Below are 21709 nucleotides of genomic sequence, written 5' to 3' on the forward strand. Positions count from 1 at the left end.
ATAGCTCCTCTCCTACTGAGCTTTGTCACAGTTGGAATAAGGCAGGGTGTAGATGAGCGTGTGTGTATGTGTGTGTGTGCATGCGTGCGTGCTTGCATGTGTGTGTGTGTGTATTCAGTGAGCTTAAAAGAAATTCATGGGTATGTTGTATGTTATATTGTAGCAGGGATCCAGTTGTTCCCTAAATCTGGAGCCAGGAGCCAAGGAGAACCTTTTCTTTATGGATTCAGCAGAAGGCTGTTTGTTTTCTTTTTGATATCTGCATTTCAAGCACTATGATAAAAGATCAGCCCAGAAACAAAGCAGCTTGTTAAGGTGTTTGCTGGTTTTGCTAACCATAAAAAAGGGCGTTCCCCAGTTCCCCATCAGCTGGGAGAAATCCTTCCCCACCCTCTCCTGACCAATGTCTTTCCCTCCCCGTAAGCAAGTGAATTTTAAATACCGCTCTAAAGTTGTTGGCTGGTGACCTGGAAAATTCCTTTTGCTTTGTTATCGTGTTAATGGCCCATCAGTTTAAACCTCCTATCCCCAGAAACAGTTTTTTCTCCTAACTAGACTAGACTGAGGAGGTAATGGAAGTTAAAAGAAAAAATGAAAGAAAGGATTCCTATTTCTAAGGGCTTTGGGAAGATTCAAAAAGGGCCAGGCCTGAATGAATGGAAGGAAGGAATTTCATTTGTCTTGATTTGTCTGCATAGCACCTAGCAAATGTAAAGGCAAGTGTAAATTACATTAGGGTCTCTACTGGATGACTTTAGAGGAAGGTGATAACTGTTGAATGTAATATTAGCTCTACTGTGTAGGATTTTGGTGGGCACAGGTCTTCTGGAAGACCACTAATTCAGACTTATGTTAGAGATGTGTAAGCTAGTAAGTATGTAAATGTCAATCACCTTCCTTATTTTCATCTGAAAGGTACATTTAAGGGGCTCCCAGGTGGCTTAGTCAGTTAAGTTCCTCTTGACTTTGGCTCAGGTCATGATCCCACGGTTAATGAGTTCGAGCCCCACATTGGACTCTGCACTGACAGTGTGGAGCCTACTTGGGATTCTCTTTTGCATCTCCCCTACTCATGCTCACACGCATGCTCAAAATAAATAAATAAATAAACTAAAAAAAAAGGTACAGTTAATAATTGTTGGGGAATCTTATAATTGTTAGTTATAATTGTTAGTTACTATTTTTTATTATTTTTTTAATGTTTAGTTTTGAGAGAGAGACACACACACACAGAGTGCAAGCAGGGGAGGGGCAGAGAGAGAAAAAAGGAGACACAGAATCCAAAGCCGGCTCCAGGCTCTGAGTTGTTAGTGTAGAGCCCAACACAGGGCTCAGAGTCACGGACCACGAGATCATGACCTGAGAAATTGGATGCTTAACCGACTGAGCCACTCAGGCACCCCAAACCAATGGTTACTATTAACTGCATGTACCCAGTACAGGACTCAGGACTTTTCCTGCATTGTCTCATTTAATTCTCACTGGACAGTTCCGTGAGGTAAGTACTATTATCATCCCCATTTTAGAAGAGAGGAAATGGAAGCTTAGGGAAGTGGTACAGAATCCCACTAGGGTTCTCTGTCTTCTTAGCTCATGCTCTTAACCACAACATTATGCTGTTTATAAACTACGAAGATCTAAGAAATCATAAAAAGGAAGCAGAGTGTGGCTAAATTATTCTTCCCTAGAGCATGACAGTTCACCTCGTGCTGTTCCTGCAGACCGCAAAGTTACCAAGGTATCAGGTCCTCATTGGAGGGGACAGTCCTGCATATAATGTTCTAAGCAGACCCTTGCTCCTAGCCTTTTGGATTTCTGGGTTGAGGTTTGGACCACAAGGAACTATTGTCTATCTTCAGGTCTTGGTCTGTCAGGTTCCATTTCTCACCTTCCAAAACAACACATAGATGCATAAGGAAGTCAGAGCCTTTGAACTTCAGTGCCACTCCCTTCACCTACCTCTATGGGATAGGTAGCACCTTTGGCAGTTTTCCCCTCCGAAGTGAGCTTTGTCACCTCTTCTATCAGCTGGGGCTTCTAGCTCTCAAATCCATCCTCTATCACCCAAAACTTCCACGGGGCATTCCCTGACTGAAGAGGAAGCAGCTGACCAGGTAAGAGACCGCCACTGTAATGGCATGCTGAGGACAAAGTGGCTGTGGGCAGCAGTGGAACTGTTAACACCAGCTGGAAAAACCGGCAGAGATGACATTGGCTGGGGGCCTATCTTGGATAGAATTCCCAGAGCCCAAAGTAGGCTTTTATGCTCCCCTTTTTCATATTTATTTTTATTTTTTATGAATAGAAGTCCCTTTATCTAAAAAAATTAATACACATTTGCTGTCAACAACTTAAATACTATGGTGATTAATAGAGAAAGTAAAAGTATGCCATTAATGCAACACACTGCCCCACTGTTACCTCCACCCATATGTATCTGCCCAGTCATCACTAGAACAGTTGGGAATCTGTCCTTCCAGATGGTTCTGCTAGTTTCCGGGGTGTGTGTGTGTGTGTGTGTGTGTGTGTGTGTGTGTGGTGTTTACAGAAATATCAATGAGAAGATCTTGTTCTGTACCTTGTGTATCACGAGCATCTTTGGAATCTATCTGTACAGCTCTCCCCTTTTTAACAGCAGCACACTATTTCACTGTAAGATGGACCAGCAGCTTCCCTTTTTTCTAATCTCTGCTTTAACAGATCTTTCACTTCCTTGGGAACCTGTCTCAGTGCCCTTCTCTGGGTCCTGCCTCAGGGAACTGCACAAATGGGAAGGTGGTCAAAAGGTGGGAAGGGCACTGGTGGGCCCCATATGGGAGGGGGTGGGGGCGGGTGAGTATATTCTGTCCTGGCCATACTGGGGTGCACAGAAAGTTTTCTCCTCATCCTGCCAAATGGTTCCTCCGTCTGCCTGAGGCAAAACCGCACATTTTATGGGAATCATCTTTGAAAATGACCAAGAAGATCAATGCAGAGAAACATAAAAGGCTGTTTTCTTAGAGTTACCCTCCATTTTGGGACCTGCACTCTGGGCATGCACATCATTGTGCTGTCGGAATGACCAGAGGCCCTTCAGGCCAGTCCCTTGCCTCCATTCAAGGCAGGTTTGCAGCCCCAGCTCAGAGTACCCCAGGCTTTTTTTCTCTGTAGCTACTCTGTGTGATTAACAACTCCGTGAGGTAGAAATTTGCTTCTTGTTACTGGAAAGACACTCCAGCTTAGAGGACTCAGGCTCTTGACCAGATTTCTTCTCTGTACCTCCAATTCCTCATGTGTAAAATGGAGGTAATAACAGTACCCATCTAATTTGGTAGGGTTTTTCTCTGCAACTTAAATATGTGCATGGCATATTTGGTGTATTGTAAGAGAGATGGCAAACACTCAGTGTTGTGAATGATTATAGGTTACTGGCTCTTCACCCTGGCTGCACACTGAACTCAGCCAGGGAACCCTCAAACAAATGCCAGTGCACAGGCTTCATTATCAGAGATTCTGATTCCCTGGGACCGAGGTGGGATCAGGGGGATCATTGTTTTTGAAAACCACCCTGGAGAATTCTAATTTGCACTTAGGGTTGAGAGCTACTGAATTTAGTTCAGTGTTCTGTTTCTAGGTGAAGAAACTGTGAGGCCTGGAGCAGGGACTTGCTGGGGTTATACAGCCAGACCGGAAGGACCCAGGTCGCCCACATCCTGGATGTCAATTCCCAGGGCTTGTCTTGGGGGTGGGGGGAGGGAAATCCTCCCTGGGATGCCCTTCAGGTGGTCTTGGGGATGAGCAGGGATGCTGTCCCTGCTTCTAGTCTCTCTCTGCATAATGTTGCTGGACGTTTCAATTCATTCTTTGGTCACCAACTCAAGGAGTTTTCCTTTAGGAAGCCGTGGTTCTAGAATCTAGAATATGACCCTCTTTGATTACAGCACATACAGCATGTGAAATAATCCCATCCATCCACTCATTCATTTTGAGAATCTAAGCCCCTTGGGGGCAGGGATGTTGTCTGTCTTGTTCCTGTTGTACCGGGCCTAGAATGGTGACCAGCGCTTAATTAAAAACAACAACAACAACAACAAACATTAAATGACTGAATGAAGGAAATCCCAGGAGGGTAGTTCAGTATTTTATTATTTTTCTGGCCCTAGCCATCTGATTCTCATTACTCCTACAGCCAGGGAAGCCTCTCTCTGCCTTGGCGTTTTATAAACCTCGTGTGCGTACGTCGACATTTTAACCATAAATCCAGAGTTTGGGGGCTGGAAAATTCGAGGCGAGGGGATTGGGGGAGGGGGTAAAAACCACCCGGAGGTCCGAAGCCGGGCCCTGGAATTGGCGCGGGAGGGCGGGAGGGAAACCGTCGGGCGGGAGCGCCTCCGCCCCCCGCCTGCCCCCTCCGCGGGAGATGGCCCCGGGCCGCTGCATCCATCAGAGGGGTGCGCCGCCGCCGTCTCCTCCCGTCCGCGGGAATGGAAGGCCGCGGGGGAGGGGACGCGATCCGGGTCGCGGCCCGGGGCCGGCTCCGGCAGCAGCCCCTTCATTCCGGCCGCGCGCACCCCCGGAGGTGGCGCCTTGGGGAGGCTGTATTTTTTTTTTTTTCTTGGAGCCGCAGGGGAGTAGGGGGGGTGGGGGGGAGGGAACCCTGTGTGTGTGTCCCTTTAAGAGCCGGAGCGCTGCCCCCGCCTTGCAGGCGCCCGGAGCCTCACAAAAGAACAGGATGTTGTTGATTTGTCACCAAACCACAGAGAGGAAATGATTGTAAATTTCCTTTAAACATCCCCACCGCGCTCCGGCCGCCCCCGCTTCCTCCTCCGCCGCCCCCGCCCGGCCGGGCGCAGCGGGGCCTCGGCGCTCCCGCGGGGCGCCCGCTCCCTGGCCTTCCCGGTCAGGCCACAGGCCCCGGGCCGGCTCCGGGGCGCCTGCTGGAGCGGCCCCCCGCCCCCGCCGCGCCCCCACTCGCGTTCCAGCTGATTTCTTCTGATTTTTTTTTTTTTTTTTTTTTTTTTACACACAACAGCTGTTGGAAGCGCCTTAGGGGACGCCCACCGTGTTTAGCCTTACTACTGACCTGCTGAGGCAGGAATCATTAGCTCCGGTGCTCGGGTGGAAACTGAGGCCCAGGGAAGTTCCCTGAGTAGCAGAAAGTCACCAGCTCCTGAAACCTCTTAAGGGCTCTTGGAACACCAAACATAGATTTGTTTCACCCCCGAGCTTATGTTTGTAAGCGGTGCGCCATACAGCCGTGGGAACATTCTAGAAATTCCCACTTATCAAAAGTGGCAGTGTCTCAAAGCAACAGTGACCTCAAACGAGGTTTTTTATGAGGAGCATCCCCCACCATGTTCAACTGGGCACCCTTCTTCAAGGAGCTGTTTGGGTGTCCGTTACATCTGTGCCTTTGTGCATCCTTATGTCTCCTCACACCCTTTCCCATTGTTTGCAATGATTTTTTGAAACCCTCTGGTGGAGTTTATGTTTGCTTTCAACCTGCAGTCCGTGGTCGAGTGGTCAAGTCTGTCTGTGGTGCAGAGAAAGGCTCCGTTTGCTGTACAGAGTGTTCTTTTGGAGCAATTAATGCTTATGATTCCGGCATTGGCTGCAATGGAGTTCTTGGCTTGAATATTCAAAGTAGCAGATAATGCCCCAGGCGCTGTGCATTCTCTCCTTTCTTCCTCACATAGCCCCCTTAGACATTGCTGGGGGCTTTCATACACGTGAGGAAACAGGTTCAGGGAGGTTGAGGAGTTGGACCAGCTCACGCAATGTTTCCTTATTCTAACTACTGGTGGTGTCCTTCTTTGGCCCTTTAAAATTGATTATTTGGTTAAGAGAACAGATAGTGAAGGAAGCACAGGGTATTTTTGTTGGGTCCTTTCTCACCTTAACCCTTGGGGAACTCTAGGCCATATCTCACTTTCTGCAAAAAAGCATTTGAGTGATTCATACTGTCGGGCTGCAGTCTTCCCTTTGGGGCCTGATGAGGTCTTGAGTGGCTTGGAGGAAGAGGGGGACTGGTGTAGGGTCTGAGTTCTTTCCATTCTACTTGAATGGAAAGCAAAAAACATTATCTGGTACTGGATTCCTAAGGCTGAAGAGTCCCTCATTTCCAAGACCCCCAATTCTAAACTCTTAAGGGGGTGGTGAGGCGGACAGGGGTTGGGGGAAGGGAGGGTTGTGTTTGACTGCAGATATCATCGTATCCTATGAGAACACTTAATGTTTTATCATGTCCCTGCCATGGACCATGCCCCGGGGCCATGTGCTTTCTCATTTGATGCTAAGAAGGTCCTAACGGATGAAAAGTAGATACCCAGAGAGGTTGTACGTCTAGGAATGGTATAGCTGGGGTTTGCAGCCGTCTGCACAGGGTCCCTTGTGTCTGTGCAAGGGGAAGTTACCCAGGCGTGCCAGAAATGGGACTGCAGTGCTTGTCTTCAGTCAGTGCAGAAAGCCATGAGGGTCCTGGATGCTGGTGGATTTTGGAGAGAGAAATGCAGTGGTGTTTGGCTCCTTTGTGCTGCAGCTGTCTGCACTTCTTCAACTCTGAGCACATTTGTCGATGGATTTCCAGAGCCACTGCAGCATCTCCACCTGTCCTTTTTGCTTTTATAGATTGCCAGTCACTGGGGCATCCGGGTCCTGAGCTTTGGGGGGGAGAGCCATCTGCTTAATTATTTCCATTCCCCAGACAAGGAACACAGGACACCAACATGCTGAGCTGTTGGTCTGGGCAGGCTGGCTTGAAGCAGAACGAGACAGCAAGAGTTAGGGCCCTCAGCCGCTACCACTGCTCAATTCTAGGGAAGCAGGAACCAGAGGGCAGGTCATCTGATGTCTCTTGGCCTCGGTTTCCTAGCCTGTGTAGAACTTTGGCCAGCGTGGTCTCTGATGGCTCTTTCAGGCCTCATCATCCAAAGAATAGCTTCTATTTACTCATTCAGTTAATATTTATTAAACATCTACTGTATGCCAGGCATCCCTGCTGAAGGTGCTGGAGATACAGCAGACTACAAAACAAAAGCTCTGCCTTCTTGGGGTTTACCTTTTAGGTGGAGACAAAAAAAAATTAAACATACAGATATATAAAATGTCAGATAGTTCTTAGTGCTATAGAAGATAAAGAACATAAGAGGGGGATGTAGTGTGTGTGTATGGAAGGAGGAGCTACTGTTTTATTTAGGGTCTTAAGGGAAGGCTCACTGATAAGGTGGCACTTGAGAAGGAAGAAAAAAGTGAGCCATACTGCCTTCTGAAGTTTGCTTTAGGTAGTTGGGATGGCAAAGATAAGAACCAGGAGATGGGAGTATGCTGCATAGCACTTACAGTGTGTCAGACGCTGTGCTAAATGCATTATGTTATTTAATCCTGTTATCACTGTATTTTATTTGAAGAAGCTGAGACTCAGAGAGGTTCAGCAATTTGCCCAAGGCCACACAGCTAGTGGGTAGTGGAGCTGAAATTCAACTGCTCGTCTTAACCATCATGCTGCTTCCCACTCAGGGACTCTTTTGGAACTAGTGTTTAATTCATGACCTAGTTCTTTTGATTTCTTGGGGATTAAGTGACAACTGTGGCAGTGACTCCTGGTCCCTGAGTTGCCTGTGTTGGGGAAAGAGCGCAGGGCCTGAAGTTCCTTTTTGTGAGTGGAAAAAGGTAATATGTTTGATGCTGGAAAACCTCATGTTGTGTTTATGGCAAAAGGGTGAAAAAACACCTTCAGATTAGTGTAAACAAGAGAAATGGGAGAATGGGGTAGCCTGAATCCCTCCACTCCCCTCCTTCGCTTTAATTTCCCCATGTTGGGCTCAACACAGCATGTTGTATTATACAGCGATAATTAAAACACTTGGATTAGTGAGCTGAGATTTATAGGGCAAACAGGAGCCAGAGGAGAAACGACAGTCATGTCTTTTATTTGCAGGCAGATATCCAAATTGCCACTTGCTTCCTTTTTCTTCCTGACACTATCACCTACTCTGCTTAATTAGATTCTTTTTTTTCTGTATCATTTCCAACACCCGCTCAGCCTGCTGTTCAGCAGCGAGTTTAGGGAGCTGCATACTGAACCCTTTCCCACAGCTCAGGGAAGATGAGTCAGGAGCATGGCAAATAAAAGCCAAGGAGGGTGCCTTGGCATCAGGCTTTGGAGCCCACCTGTCTGTCAGCATCGTAAAGCAGCCCGGGAGGGTGGAACCCAGGGCTGCAGAGAGGAAGCATCGCATATGAAACACCCTCTATCTTGTGGGGAGCAGAGAGTGAATTCCCCAAACAGCAGACAACCCCCAAGACAAAAAATTCCGTTTCAAAACAAATAGTTAAATCGTGTTCCCAAATTTTTATTGAATATTTTACTATATTCAGAGTATCATCATAGACTCTGTGGGGGGCGAGGGGTAGAGGGTACTGAGATGAAGAAACTGCTGTCCAAATTTATCATCTAGCAGAAAGAAGAGTTGAAAATAACTGATGAGAATTTTGGTCAAATTCATATGTTTGATAAGTACTTCTTGAATATCTAGTACATGTCAGGCGTTGTTCTAGGCACTTAGGGGACACAGTAGTGGCTAAACACTGGAAAATCCCTGTCCACGTGAATTTACCAGCTCTTGGGCTGGGGGATGGGGCAACAGTGAATTCATCACTAAAGAACCTAAAAACTATGGAGTGGGACGCCTGGGTGGTTCAGGTGGGTGCACGTCCGATTTCGGCTTAGGTCATGATCTCGAGTTCGTGGGTTCTGGCCCCATGTCAGGCTCTCTGCTGTCACCACAGAGCCGGCTTTGGATCCTCTGACTCCCCCTCTTTTTGCCGCCTGCTTGCGCGCTCTCTCTCAAAAATAAATAAACATTAAAAAATATATATATATGGAGAAAAATTAAGTGGAAAAGGTGGCTAAGAGAGTCCTGGGGCTGGTCATTTTAAAAACAAAAAGGGTGAAGGCAGCACGCCCTGGTGCAGACTGACAGATCTGATAGGGAATCTGGGCTTCCGCGCCTGCTAGCTGTGTGACCTTCACGTTTCTGTAATCAATTGGTCTGAACTTTATTTTTCTCACCTGTACAATAGTAGGACTGGTCATAGACACTCATAAAAGGATTAAATGAGGCAATATATATATATATATATATATATGGCAAAAAATATATATATATATATATATGCAATATATATATATATATATATATATATATATATGAAATATTAGGAGCACCTGGGTGGCTCAGTCAGTTGAGCGTCTGGTTTTGGCTCAGGTCATGATATTGCAGTTCGTGAGTTTGAGCCCTGACAGCTCAGAGCCTGGAACCTGGAACCTGCGTTGGATTCTTTTTTTTTTTTTTTCAACATTTATTTATTTTTTGGGACAGAGAGAGACAGAGCATGAACGGGTGAGGGGCAGAGAGAGAGGGAGACACAGAATCGGAAACAGGCTCCAGGCTCTGAGCCATCAGCCCAGAGCCCGACGCGGGGCTCGAACTCACGGACCGCGAGATCGTGACCTGGCTGAAGTCCGACACTTAACCGACTGCGCCACCCAGGCGCCCCTCTGCGTTGGATTCTATGTCTCCTTCTCTCTCTTCCTCTCCTCCGCTCATACTCTGTCTGTCTCTGTCTCTCAAAGATAATAAATAAATATGAAAAAAAGAAATATATAACAAATAATATAAAAATATATTAAATACATATATATAATCCATACCTAATTAGGGCTCGGTGAATGCTTGCCGTTTTCAGCATTATATGCTTATAAGAAGGTCATGCGGAGCTGAAGGCACAGTGAGTAGTTACAGTTGGAAAGAAAAGGGTCGTTAACCACGTCCCCCTTCCCTCACAGTTTGCGCATCCACCCAGAAGGCAGGAGTGTGGGTGCGCTCCTGCGGCAGGCAGCATCAGGACTGCAGAGGGTTTAGGTCCGGGTTTGGTACGCAGGCTGTATAGGCGGGAGCTGGAGGATTGTCGAGTTCTGCATTCACTCTTAAAAATTATTTTCCACATGCTTAGTGTTCACCCTGATACTCCACAACCAGCGTGGCAGGGGGGTTGGGGCTGCCCACTTGACAAACGGGAAAACAGGCACAGGATGTGAGTGCCTGGCCAAGGTCACCTCCAGTCTCCAGAGGAGATCTCCTGCTGGCCTCAAGATGAGTCATCCTGGAGTGTTGTTCCCTGGGTGAAATCACAAAGGAAGGAAGGCTTGGATTTATTGCAGGCAGCCCGGGAAGTTTCCTGTTCTTGAGAAATCTCAGAAACAGTAACTCCTCCACCTGCAGGGCTTTGTTCTTCCTAGATCAGCCTACTCCGGAGCCCCCGAACCTCCAGAAGATACAGGGTCTGATACGGGGCTAGGGCGAGGGCAAGGGTAGAAAGCCTTTGACATAAACAGAAGAGGAAGAAAGAAGAAGCCATGTAGGGGTGGAGAGCTTGGGCCCTGGGGTCAGACACATCTGGGTTTGGTGGTTCTGCCACTTACCAGCTTGGGCAAATCACCTAGCCCTCTTCGAGCCTTAGTTTCCTCATTTGTAAAATGGAATAGTAACAGCCTATAACTTACAGGTTATTGGGAAAGTGAAATAAGGTCATGTGTGCCAAGAGTTTAGCCCAGTGCCTGGCAGTAGGAGGAAAAGGGGGCAGCTGGGTAAGGGAGAAGGGGTGAGAGGGCCCTTGGGTTGTGCATCCCTCCAACGCCAGAGCAGTTAGATGAGGTCTTGGTGAAGTTCTTTCCACCCAAGGCTTCTGGAGTCACTCCCACGGGAGGTGCGTCTTGACCCCCCCTAGGAGTTTATGCTGGGCCCAGCAGAGCAGGACCAGTCAAGTCTCCAGTGTCTTCCTGCTGTTGCTCACCGCATCGTGGTTCACTGGGCACGGCGGGCCTGGGGCGGGGAGGGCCCCCTCGGTTCGCTTGCTCCCCCTCCCTTTAACCTTTGCTTCTCTGGCTCAGACCCATTATTCGTCCTGTTGCTGTTGACTCTATATAATGAAAATAATTGAGCCTGTCTCCACCGATGACTGTCTAGGAACAAATCAAGCCTGGCCCAGTCATCTGCCTCTGATTGAACACACCCCACCTGCTGCAAACGGTGCTGCTGGAGCCTGGGTTTAACCCGGGCTGCACTGCTAGGTGCACTTTGCAGCGTGGCTGATGCCCTACTGGACAGCCTCATGCTTTGCTGAAGGGTGTCTAAAGGTTCTGGGACCAAGGCGCAGAAGCTCTGAGGACACCTCTAAGCGTTATCCAAAGCCCTAATTGTGTTCTCCAGTTAAGCATCTGCTTTTCATCCACCAGCCCAACTTCCTTGCCGCGCCCTGTCCCATTGGATGTAGATTTCTCGAAAAGAGATAACTGAGGGAGCTAAAGAGTTGCCTGGGCTTGGGGTGGGGAAGCTACTGAGGCTTCTCAGATTTTTCTGATTTTTATGTAAATGTTCCAAGAGCAGATCTCAGAGGAACAGCACTGCCCAGCAAGAGTGGGCAGGGTTGTTGATTAGAGGGATCTTATTTAATTGTATTAGTCTAGTCCAAAGTCACATTTATATCTGTATATTTTGCTAAGATAATATCACAATCTTACGTGAAAACAACCCCACCACCCTGTCTTCTTATCTCTAAAAGGACCCTGCCCTTTTGCCTGGGATCCACTCTCCTCTTTACCCTTGCACATAATGTGAACTGGCTCTCCCGGGGCCAGGACTGTGCTAAATGTTTACATATTTTCCACTTCCACCAAATGCTTGCAATAATTGAAGAAGGAACGAATTATTATTCCCGTTACTTTAACGAAGAAAGTGAGGCTCTGAGGTCTGGCCATCATAGTTAGCAGAACAAGGATTCAAACCCAGGTTTGATTCTATCCAAAGTCTGCAAATTTAGTGATAGATATGAGTGTTTTCCACTCACCATGATACTGTAAACATTTCCCCATGTTCCTTTATAGTCTTCCTAATTCTTGTTTAAAATAGGAACCTCAGGTATTGGGCTACGTGACATAAGCCAGTCAGAAAAAGGCAGATGTCATATGTTTTCACTCGTATGTGGAATTTGAGAAACTTAGAAGACCATAGTGGAAGGGAAGGAAAAGTAAGTTACAGAGAGGGAGGCAAACCATAAGAGACTTTTAAATCCAGAGAACAAATAGAAGGTTGATGAGGGTGGAGGGACTGGAGAAAATGGGTGATGGGCATTGAGGAGGGCACTTGTTGGGATGGGCACTGGGTGTTGTATGTAAGCGATGAATCACGGGAATCTACTCCCGAAGCCAAGACTGCACTGTCTGTTACCTTAAGTGACAATAAATTATTTTTAAAAATAAAATAAAATAAGTAAGATAAGAACTTCAGATTCCCCGAACCATCACTGTGTGACCATCTTCTCCTTTTGGATATTTGCGGACAAGGGCACTGGCTAAGGGCTGCTGAGCAGCGGTGGTAGCAAAGGGCACGGTGTGGAGGGTGGAGGGCTGGGCTCTTGGAACCTGGCACACATTACCGCTGAGAGGAGCACACGGACCTGCTACCACGTCCGCTCGCTTTGACCCCGGGCACTGGGGCAGGCAGCCCCTGCACGCTCGCTCTCTATTTCACCTGTGTGAGTTGGGGTGGGGACTGGGTCAGGGCGGCAGCCGGTCTCTGCCTGGGTGAGGGTTGTAGGGAGGGTGCAGTCCCCTTGAGGTAGACGGAAGTGGAGTTTCTATCCCCATCTTACAGAAAAGAAACCTGCGTCTCATGGATGTCAAGAGACTTGCCAAAGCACAGCTCTGACGTGGCAAGGTGAAGAACAAGGTGTTGGCATCCTGACTCCTGTGCCATTCTCCTCTGTCATCCTGACGTTTGTCTCTGCTCTTCTGGGTATCTCCTCCAGACCACTTCTCTTCCTCGTACATGGGGATGCTCCTCAAGTAAAACCGCGTCTGTAAATCCACACCAGATACTGGTGGTACAGCAAGGCTAGCCCCGTGGAGAAAACAATTTCTTTTTCTTTTTTTTTTTTTAAGTTTATTTATTTATTTTGAGAGAGAGAGAGAGAGGGAGTGTGTGTGTGTGTGTGTGTGTGTGTGTGTGAGCAGGGAAGGGTCAGAGAGAGAGGAAGAGAGAATCCCAAGCAGGCTCTGCACTGTAAGCACAGAGCCCAGTGCTTGGCTTGAACCCACAAACCATGAGATCATGAGCCAAAACCAAGAGTTGGATACTTAACTGGCTGAGCCACCTAGGCATCCCGAGAAAACAATTTCTAAAGAAGGGCAGAGTAGCTGGCAGGGAAAACCAGGAACCTGTTTCTGAAAAGCTTCCCAGAAACAAGGTGGAGTTTTTCATCTTGTTGGCCCAGGATCATGGCTCAGATTCCTCCTGTAAATCTTTAGGATTTAATGTGGCCACTCAGCCTCTGTCCCAAGAAATGCAGTGCTGCTAGAAACACCTTTTTCAAGTCTAAGCAATGATCCTGCACAATTTTCTTTCATAAGAGAAAAACCTGAGACCCTTAAAAGAGTGTTTGCAAACAGCATTGAGTTCTTAGAATGACAAGACAGTTTTAAGACAACAACAACAACAACAACAACAACAACAACACATTGTCTATGTCAACTCTTCAGCTTATCAATATGAAATGAAGATGAAGATTCATTTATGTGAATAGACCATTTTTTGGTTGGGGGGGTTGTTAAAAATTCATATATCTTTGCTAATGGAATCATTTTCACATGCACAATGGGGGAAAAACACCAAACAAAAAAACAAGGCTCGTAAAACCTTTCCTGGAACAATCAGCAAAGGAGTGAGGCCCTGAAAATGTAGATTTGTGGTATTATCTTTGCATATTGGCAAAATTCTCCTAGCCCTCCAATAGTGTGTTATGGACCTAATCTGCTGTTATATTGGTTTAGCATCCTCTTTTAAATTATGCTTTTCTTAGACCATGTTTATCTGCCCTCACTCTGAGCCACCTGTGTTGGCCCACTTTGCACTCACCGTGGCCTTGAATCCTTACAACCCTTACCCCTTTGAAATAGCCAGGGTTCCTCGCTCTATGAAAACACAATGAGAAACTAGAGTTTTGCAACATAAGGGCCCCAGAGCTGTAGTTAAGAGTGATGACCAAACTCTGAAAGGCTCCTAATGGGAATTTAGTGGGAAAAGCAGGATCTGAATCCAGCTCTGGATGACCCCTAACACATACTGTTTTGCACTGCTCAGTTCTGCCTTAAATTAGCAAACCTGTGCTGAGCCCCTTCTGTGGAGTAAGGTGCCCTGTTAGGCAGGCACCTTGAAGGATATGCTAAGGTGAGTGAGAATGTTTATCCTCTTCAAGGCACCTGCAATCTAGCATGGGTTGGAGGGTTATCCTTTATTGTATAGAAACATTAATTAATTTGTGTTTTTTTAATGTTTATTTATTTGAGAGAGATAGAGAGCGAGTGGGAGAGGGGCAGAGAGAGAGAGAGAGAGAGAGAGAGAGACAAAGAATTTCAAGCAGGTTGTGCACAGTCAGGCTGAGCCCGATGTGAGGTCCCGAACTCATGAACTGTGAGATCCTGACCTGAACTCAAACTGAGAGTGGGATGCTCAACCGACTGAGTCCCCTAGGCGCCCGAAACACATACCAACTTGTAATCCTCATTTTACAGTAAGAAACTCAATCAAAGAGGTCAGGTGACTTGCTGAAGGTCACATAGCTATGATGTGACAAGACTTATTAAATGGGTGTTGGCCAGAGGCCCACAGTCGTCCAAGCCTCTTAGGTGGGCCATCACATTCCTACCTGCTAGGCAGGTGGTAGGTCAGAGCTGCACTTAAAGGGCAGACGGAGGCCAGAGTGGCAAGTACTTGGAGGGTATGGTGCTCAGTGCTCCTGAACTGGCGAGAATTTCCAAAAGAGCCCTATCCCTTCAAGATGCCTGTAGACGCCTGGGTCCGTTGTCTTACGTGCAACAGAACTCACGGGCTCACCTGCCTGGCTCCCTGTGATGAAGAGTCCCTGCTTTGGCAAGCAGACGCAGGAGACTTCTGTCCCCAAAGATTTTCCTGTAGGACAGAAGCCACCAAGGCCTGCTGAGTTGGGCTAGGCTGTACTTGCTTTAGGCTGTGTAAGCCAAGGAAAGCCTGGAGGAGCAGAGGAAGGAGGGCAGGCTTGGTAGGTGCCCTTTTCTGTCACAGAGCAGTTAGCCCCACCCTCCCCAGGTCTGGGTTTTCCAGGCCCCCCCCCACCCCCCCCTCCCACCGGGGGTTACTTGAACTCTCAGCTTGTCTGCTCAGCTCTGCATGGGCATGAGGATGACTTCGACTCCCTTTGCAGTGTTGGGAGGGGAGATGAGAAACGATTGAGTCCATTGGTGGACTCAGGGTTGATGCTTCGCATGTTTCCTTCCTTTGAATTTCTAGCTGGTCAATAAGCCCTATAGGACTTTTCTGCCATCTTCACATCTGCAGTGACAGCATTTCCCTGTCCCACACTCTAGGCTCCTTGATGACTGCCCCGCTATACATGGGTTTCATTGGACATGTGCACATTCAGAGTTAAAAGATGCTGGGGTGCCCATGTATCATACCAGGCATGGAGGCAGTGAGGCCATTCTTTTATTTGGCCTTTACAGTCACCTAGTTTGGGTGTTCCTCCTATCTTCTGCCTCATTGGCTGTGTGACCTAGGTTATGTTATTTAACCCTCCTGTGCCTCTGTTTCCATATTTGCAAAATGGAATGAGAATAGTACTTTTTCCCAGAGATGCAGGAAGTATTCAACACAATAGTGCCTCAGAGCCCCGTGGCACTGGTACGTGCTAGGAAATGTTATCTAAAACACCAAATCCAGCTAGAAGGGACTGTAGACCTCAGGGCCCACCTTTTAATTTGTTTAAATTAATTTATTAAGTAATTGACAATAATGATAAGTAACAGCAATCACTGATTGGGGCTCTTGCCACGTGCCAGGCACTGGGCTGCGTACTTTCATACATTAAGTTACTGATAAATGTGAAGGTGCACCAAGTTCTTTTCCAAAGAGGCAGCCACCATCACCAATACTCTGTGCATCTTTACCTTTGTCCTCTGTGAGATATTTAAATCTTTTTTTACCCCTTCAGCTTCAAATTTGAGAAATCTTGACAAATTGTCATAAAAGTGCTTATGCTGTGGAGCCCCTGGGTGGTTCACTTGGTTAAGCGTCCAACTTCAGCTCAGGTCATGATTTCATGGTTCCTGGGTTCGAGCCCCATGTCAGGCTCTGTGCTGACAGCTCAGAGCCTGGAGCCTGCTTTGCATTCTGTGTCTCCCTGTCTCTCTGCCTCTCTCCTGCTCACACTCTGTCTCTCTCTCTCTCTCAAAAATAAATAAACATTAAAAAATGTTTCAAAGAATGTAAGTGACTGTAGGGGTGCCTGGGTGGTTGAGTCAGTTACATGTCTGACTCTTGGTTTCAACTCAGGTCGTGATCTGAAGGTTCGTGAGTTTGAGTCCCACATCTGGCTCTGTGTTGATAGTGTGGAGCCTGCTGGGATTCACTGCTTCCCTCTCTGTCTGCCTCTCTCTCTCTCTGTCTCTCTGAAAATAAAAAAATAAACTTTAAAAAAACATAAAAGAATGCAAGGGACTATTTAGAGTGGTCAAAGAAATACAGTATTGTATGTCAGCTGTGCTTGAAATTAAAAAAAGAAAAAAAATAGAGTTCCAACAATTTACATATTTTAAAAACCAACAAATACCTCAAACATTAGCAAATCTAAAAGAATAACATTTTTATTAATTAACAGCCTGCCACACCTCTATCATACTTTTTTTATTATTTTTTTTAATGTTTATTTTTGAGACAGACAGAGACAGAGAGACAGAGCATGAGTGGGAGATGGGTCAGAGAAAAAGAGGGAGACACAGAATCCGAAGCAGGCTCCAGGCTCCAAGCTGTCAGCACAGAGCCCGACACAGGGCTCGAACTCACAAACCGCGAGATCATGAACTGAGCTGAAGTCGGATGCTTAACTGACTGAGCCACGCAGGTGCCCCACCTCTATCATACTTTTTATTCCTACGTTTTCTAGCTTCATATTCTTTGCTCCCTTCTTCATATAATTTTCTAAAATAATCTTCTGTGGAGAGACTAAAAGATAATTCAGCCTTTTTTCTAGCATGGTTGATCAAAATTTGTCTTTTTCTTGTAGTTTTATAGTTTTATTAACACAAACACGATGTGCACATAAGCTGTCTGTTCATTTTCTTTGCTGTGCAGCCTGGCATTGGGATTGGTCACTGTGATGGCCAGCGGGGCTGCTCTCTCCACAGTGGTTCTGCGGTTCCTGGAGGAGATGCTGTGAAGCAATCTCTGTACAGTAAGATCTGTTGCACATCAGCAGCACTTCAAGCTCTTGTCAGTGCCTCTGGGTTTCCGCCAGTTGTGCTTGATTTCGACATGTCAGTCTGACTGGTGTTGGATGAATTTCTTGGTTCTCTTTTTTTTTTAATGTTTATTTATTTGTGCGTGCGTGTGTGTGTGTGTGTGTGTGTGAAACAGAGAGAGAGAGAGAGAGAGAGGGAGAGAGAGAAAGCTCGAGTGGGGGAGGGACAGAGAAAGAAGGAGAGAGAATCCCAAGCAGGCTCTGCCCTGTCAGCACAGAGCTCGACTCGGGGCTCCATCTCATGAACCGTGAGATCATGACCTGAGCCAAAATCCAGAATCAGATGCTTAACTGACTGAGCCACCCAGGCGCCCCTTCTTGGTCCTCTTTTTAACAATCTTGGGCTTCACCAGTGGTTTGAGGGCAGCCATGGGGCCAAGTAAGAGGTGGCTGGTGAGATTTGTCTTTTGTTATTAACAGTTGAGATGCAGGAAATGAGCGAATTCACATAGCTACATGCACCGTTTGCAGTATTAATACATGTTCGTGTCCCATAAACAGGAATTTTGGTCAATTCTGTTTTGTGTGATTGTCATCAAAAATGAAAAAGGAGACTCCGGTGCACTATTACTGTGTGCATCAAGTGCATTTGTGAGAGAAGAGAACTTCCCCTTTGACCACGGGAACGGAATCCTCCCCTTACAGTTTTATAGGTCTCACGGTGAAAAGCCTTTCTCACAGGCTGGCATCTGGCTCTGTACCTTTCAAACCTCTCTCTGTCTTCCCTACCACATGTAGTAGTCTCTTCAGTGTTGGGCACCGGAGCATGTGTTCATGTGGTGTTTCCCCCGCTGATGTGGCCGGTGTCGGGAGCTGGGTGGTGGGCACTTGGGTGCAGGAGTACTCGGGAGCTGTGTCTGCCCGGGAAGGTTTGCGGTAACTTGTCATACGTGGGGGTGACTGCGAACCACATCGATCTCTCCTTCCAGAAGCTCAGTATCTCACCTGTCTGACTCTTGCTTGGGCATTCCCTGAATGCCAAGGCCACTGTAACACCACACAACAGGAGGGCGGGCATAACAGAAGGGAAACTGGGGTGGGGAGAAACAGGACTGTTTCTACTTGTGGTTGAGACTTGACTTTGGCAGAACTTAGAGAAACCCAAGACCATGTGCACATGTCTCTTTCCAGGGCCCTGGAAGGGGCTACTGTGAGCCAGGGCTCTGAAGCTCTAGCTCTGTGAGCTTCACAGTGACCTGGGTAGCTCTTGCTTGTATTTGTGGTTAGAGAGAGCCACGCAGCCCATTTAGAAGCTGTGTGACCTTGTCTCTTATAAACATGGGTCCCGCAGTAGTAAGCATGATACTGTTACTAATATTTACTTCACTGGGAATGTAAACACGAGGGCGGGCGCCAGTCTGATTGTTTATTGCTGTGTTCACGGTGTCTAGAACACACAACCCACACTCAACAAATACCTATTTTGTGAATTTCTTGAAATGCGGGGTGTTGGGTGTTTAGCCCCAGGCTCTCAGAGAAAAGGAAACTGAGGCACAGTGTGCTTTCCTGTGCTCTACACTGCCCCTAGTTAGATCCAAGGGAAACCCTGGGTGTGTGGACCCCCTTTCCCTCCCGCTGACCCTCTCACATGTGCTGCATAGGAAGGGGAAGCTTAACTCACTTCCAAGTGCCTGAGATAATCATCGGAGTTATTCCCTCTGTTATGGACATGAGCCAGGGTCCCTGGGTCTCATCCCTGGAATTTGCTCTGATCCACAGAATCCACTGTTCCAGAGATTCTCCTGTCTTCTCCCCCTCCACTCCCGGCCCTAGATCCCTGGGAATGGTGGGAAGCAAGGAGACAGTTGAAAGAACAAAGGTGAATGGTTTTGAGCCATAAAAAAGTGAGCCTGAAAAACAAGTTTGGAAGATGAATGGCTTTGGGCTTGCAGAGCTTAGCAGGGGCAACCCTGAGAATTGTTGACATTCCCGCCCAAGAACTCCCGGAGGCCCTGCATGAGCCACAGCCCATGTCTGTGCAGCTCCCCCTCTATTTGGGGAGGTCCTCAAGCAAAGCTAGAAGTCACCCTGTGCTGTGGAACGTTGGAGATGAGGCCACAGGGGCCTCCTCAGTCAGTGGTCATCTTGTCATCACGTGACGGGAGCCGTGGTCTAAAGCGCCAGCTGGTTGCAGGTGGTCACTGTGCTAGAGACGCAGAGCCCGTGCCAGAAGTGCAGTCTGGGTCCTGTAGATGGAGCATGCCTCTTTGCCATCCTCTGTCTGATGTGGATTTCCAGCCAAGCTCTGCACCGGCTCCCACCTCTGCTTTCTGCTAAGCTGCCCGGATGGATGGTGTGGGCCTGTCCTGGGATGCTTCCCCTTTCTAGGGGGAGCTCAGGAAAACATGAGGACGCTTACTGCTCTTGCATCCCCCCTCCCCCCGTTAACAAGACAACCGGGATGCTGCAGGCTCTCCTTCCAGCCTGATTCCTTCCCCCCCCACCCCCCCCACCCCCCACCCCCCCACCCCAAGCCCTGGGATAATATTTATATACAAATGCTGGCTCCGGTCTCCACCCAGGAAAACACCAGCTGCTATTGAAAATCTTTTTTGCATGTGACAGAGAGCAGAGCACTGGGCCTCACGTGGGCCCCCTTGAGCTTCTCTGGAGGGTGGTAGGGAACAGCAAGTGGGTTTTATTTGTGTTTTTCAAAGTCGTCCCAGGGCTGTGTCCAGGCAACTGAAGGCCTGTCAGAGCCAAAAACGCCCCATTCCTTTTTAGAATAGACAAAGGGATTAGGTGTCCCGGGGACTTTAACAAATGCATTGTTGGTGGTTTTGATTGAGGTTTCATTGAGGGAAGGCGAGTGCAGAGAAGAGGATGCCAGAGTTCCCGGCTGCCAGTGTTGTGAAGATGCCTGGAGACAGGCATGCATAAACTCTTGGCCGTGATGTAAATTAGTGCAGCCTCTTGGAGAGAAATTTGGCAGCATCTTTCATAAAAAATGAGTGTGACCTTTGAGGCAGCAATTCCACTCCTTGGAAACTATCCTAGAGTGATGTTTGCCCCTGTATACAAAGATCTCTGTGCAGAAATGCAAAAAAGTAGGAAATCACCAATGTGTCTCTCAGCAGGGGATGGGCTTAGTAAATGACAGTTCATCCAAATGATGGAACACTATATGACCATTAAGGAAGACAACAAAGTAAATGCATTAGTTCTCCCCCTCCCCCACCATTGAAAGGTTTGCTTTTTAGAGTTCCAGTTACCTGTGGTCGACTGAAGTTCAGAAGCAGCTGACCTTCCTGAAGAATCTGCAGAAGTAGCCTGATGCTATGTCCCGATGCCTGCGCCATTCACCTCACTTCATCTCATCACGTGAGCATTTTATCGTCCCACATCATCACAAGAAGAAGGGAGAGTACAGTACAATAAGGTATTTTGACAGAGAGGGAGACCACACTCACCTAACTCTTCTTACAGTATATTGTTATAATTGCTCTATTTTATTATTGGTTGCTGTTGTTAATCTGTTACTGTGTGAGTTCTTTTTTTGTTTGTTTATTTTTGAGAGAGAGAGAGAGAGAGAGAGAGAGAGAGGGCATGAGTTGGGGAGAGGCAGAGAGAGAGAGAGGAAGAGAGAGAGAATCCCAAGCAGACTCCATGCTCTGCACTGAGCCTGACCCAGGGTTCGATCTCACAACTGTGAGATCATGACCTGAGCTGAAATCAAGAGTTGGACACTTGACTGTCTGAGCCACTCAGGCACCCCTGTGCCAAATTCTTAAATAAAATTTCTCACAGGTATGAATGTGTAGGAAAAAACAGTATATATAATGGTTTCTAACATCTATGGGGGTCTTGGGATGTATTATTGACTGTGAATAAGAGGGGTTTGGTGCAGTGGGAATGGCCAACAAACAGACAGTACTTACTCCACACAGAATTCTAAGTTCTGTACTTATTTTATAATATTTATGTATTTATAATATTAACTCATTCAATCTTCACAACAATCCTTTGGTTGCTATTAGAATAATAGACGGGGAAAGAGATGTAAAGTTATTTGCCTAAGATCCCATACCTAATGAGCTGGGCTTCAAGCTGGCTGGCCTCAAGTTCTAGAACCACCACACAAATGCCTGTAACTCCAGATAAAGAAGGAAAGATGCCCTTGAGTTATTCTTTTTTTTTTTTTTTAATTTTTCTTAGTGTTTATTTTTGAGAGAGAGAGACAGCATGAGCGGGAGAGGGCAGAGAGAGAGAGAGAGGGAGACCCAGAATATGAAGCAGGCTCCAGGCTCTGAGCTGTCAGCCCAGAGCCCGACGTGGGGCTTGATCTCACAGACCGCGAGATCATGACCTGAGCTGAAGCCGGACCCTCAACCGACTGAACCAC

General features: G+C 47.3%; 1 long non-coding RNA gene across 1 annotated transcript in view; it reads left to right on the top strand.

The window, feature by feature from the left end:
- Positions 1 to 19758, top strand: part of LOC113594650 (uncharacterized) — a 41709-nt gene extending 21951 nt beyond the window's left edge. The window contains exon 3 of the long non-coding RNA XR_008298490.1: positions 16789 to 19758. This is a non-coding gene — a long non-coding RNA (uncharacterized LOC113594650). The remainder of the gene's footprint in view (positions 1 to 16788) is intronic.
- The last annotated feature ends 1951 nt before the right edge of the window (positions 19759 to 21709 follow it).

This window comes from Acinonyx jubatus, chromosome A1 (genome assembly GCF_027475565.1).
Source record: "Acinonyx jubatus isolate Ajub_Pintada_27869175 chromosome A1, VMU_Ajub_asm_v1.0, whole genome shotgun sequence".
Taxonomy (NCBI): domain Eukaryota; kingdom Metazoa; phylum Chordata; class Mammalia; order Carnivora; family Felidae; genus Acinonyx; species Acinonyx jubatus.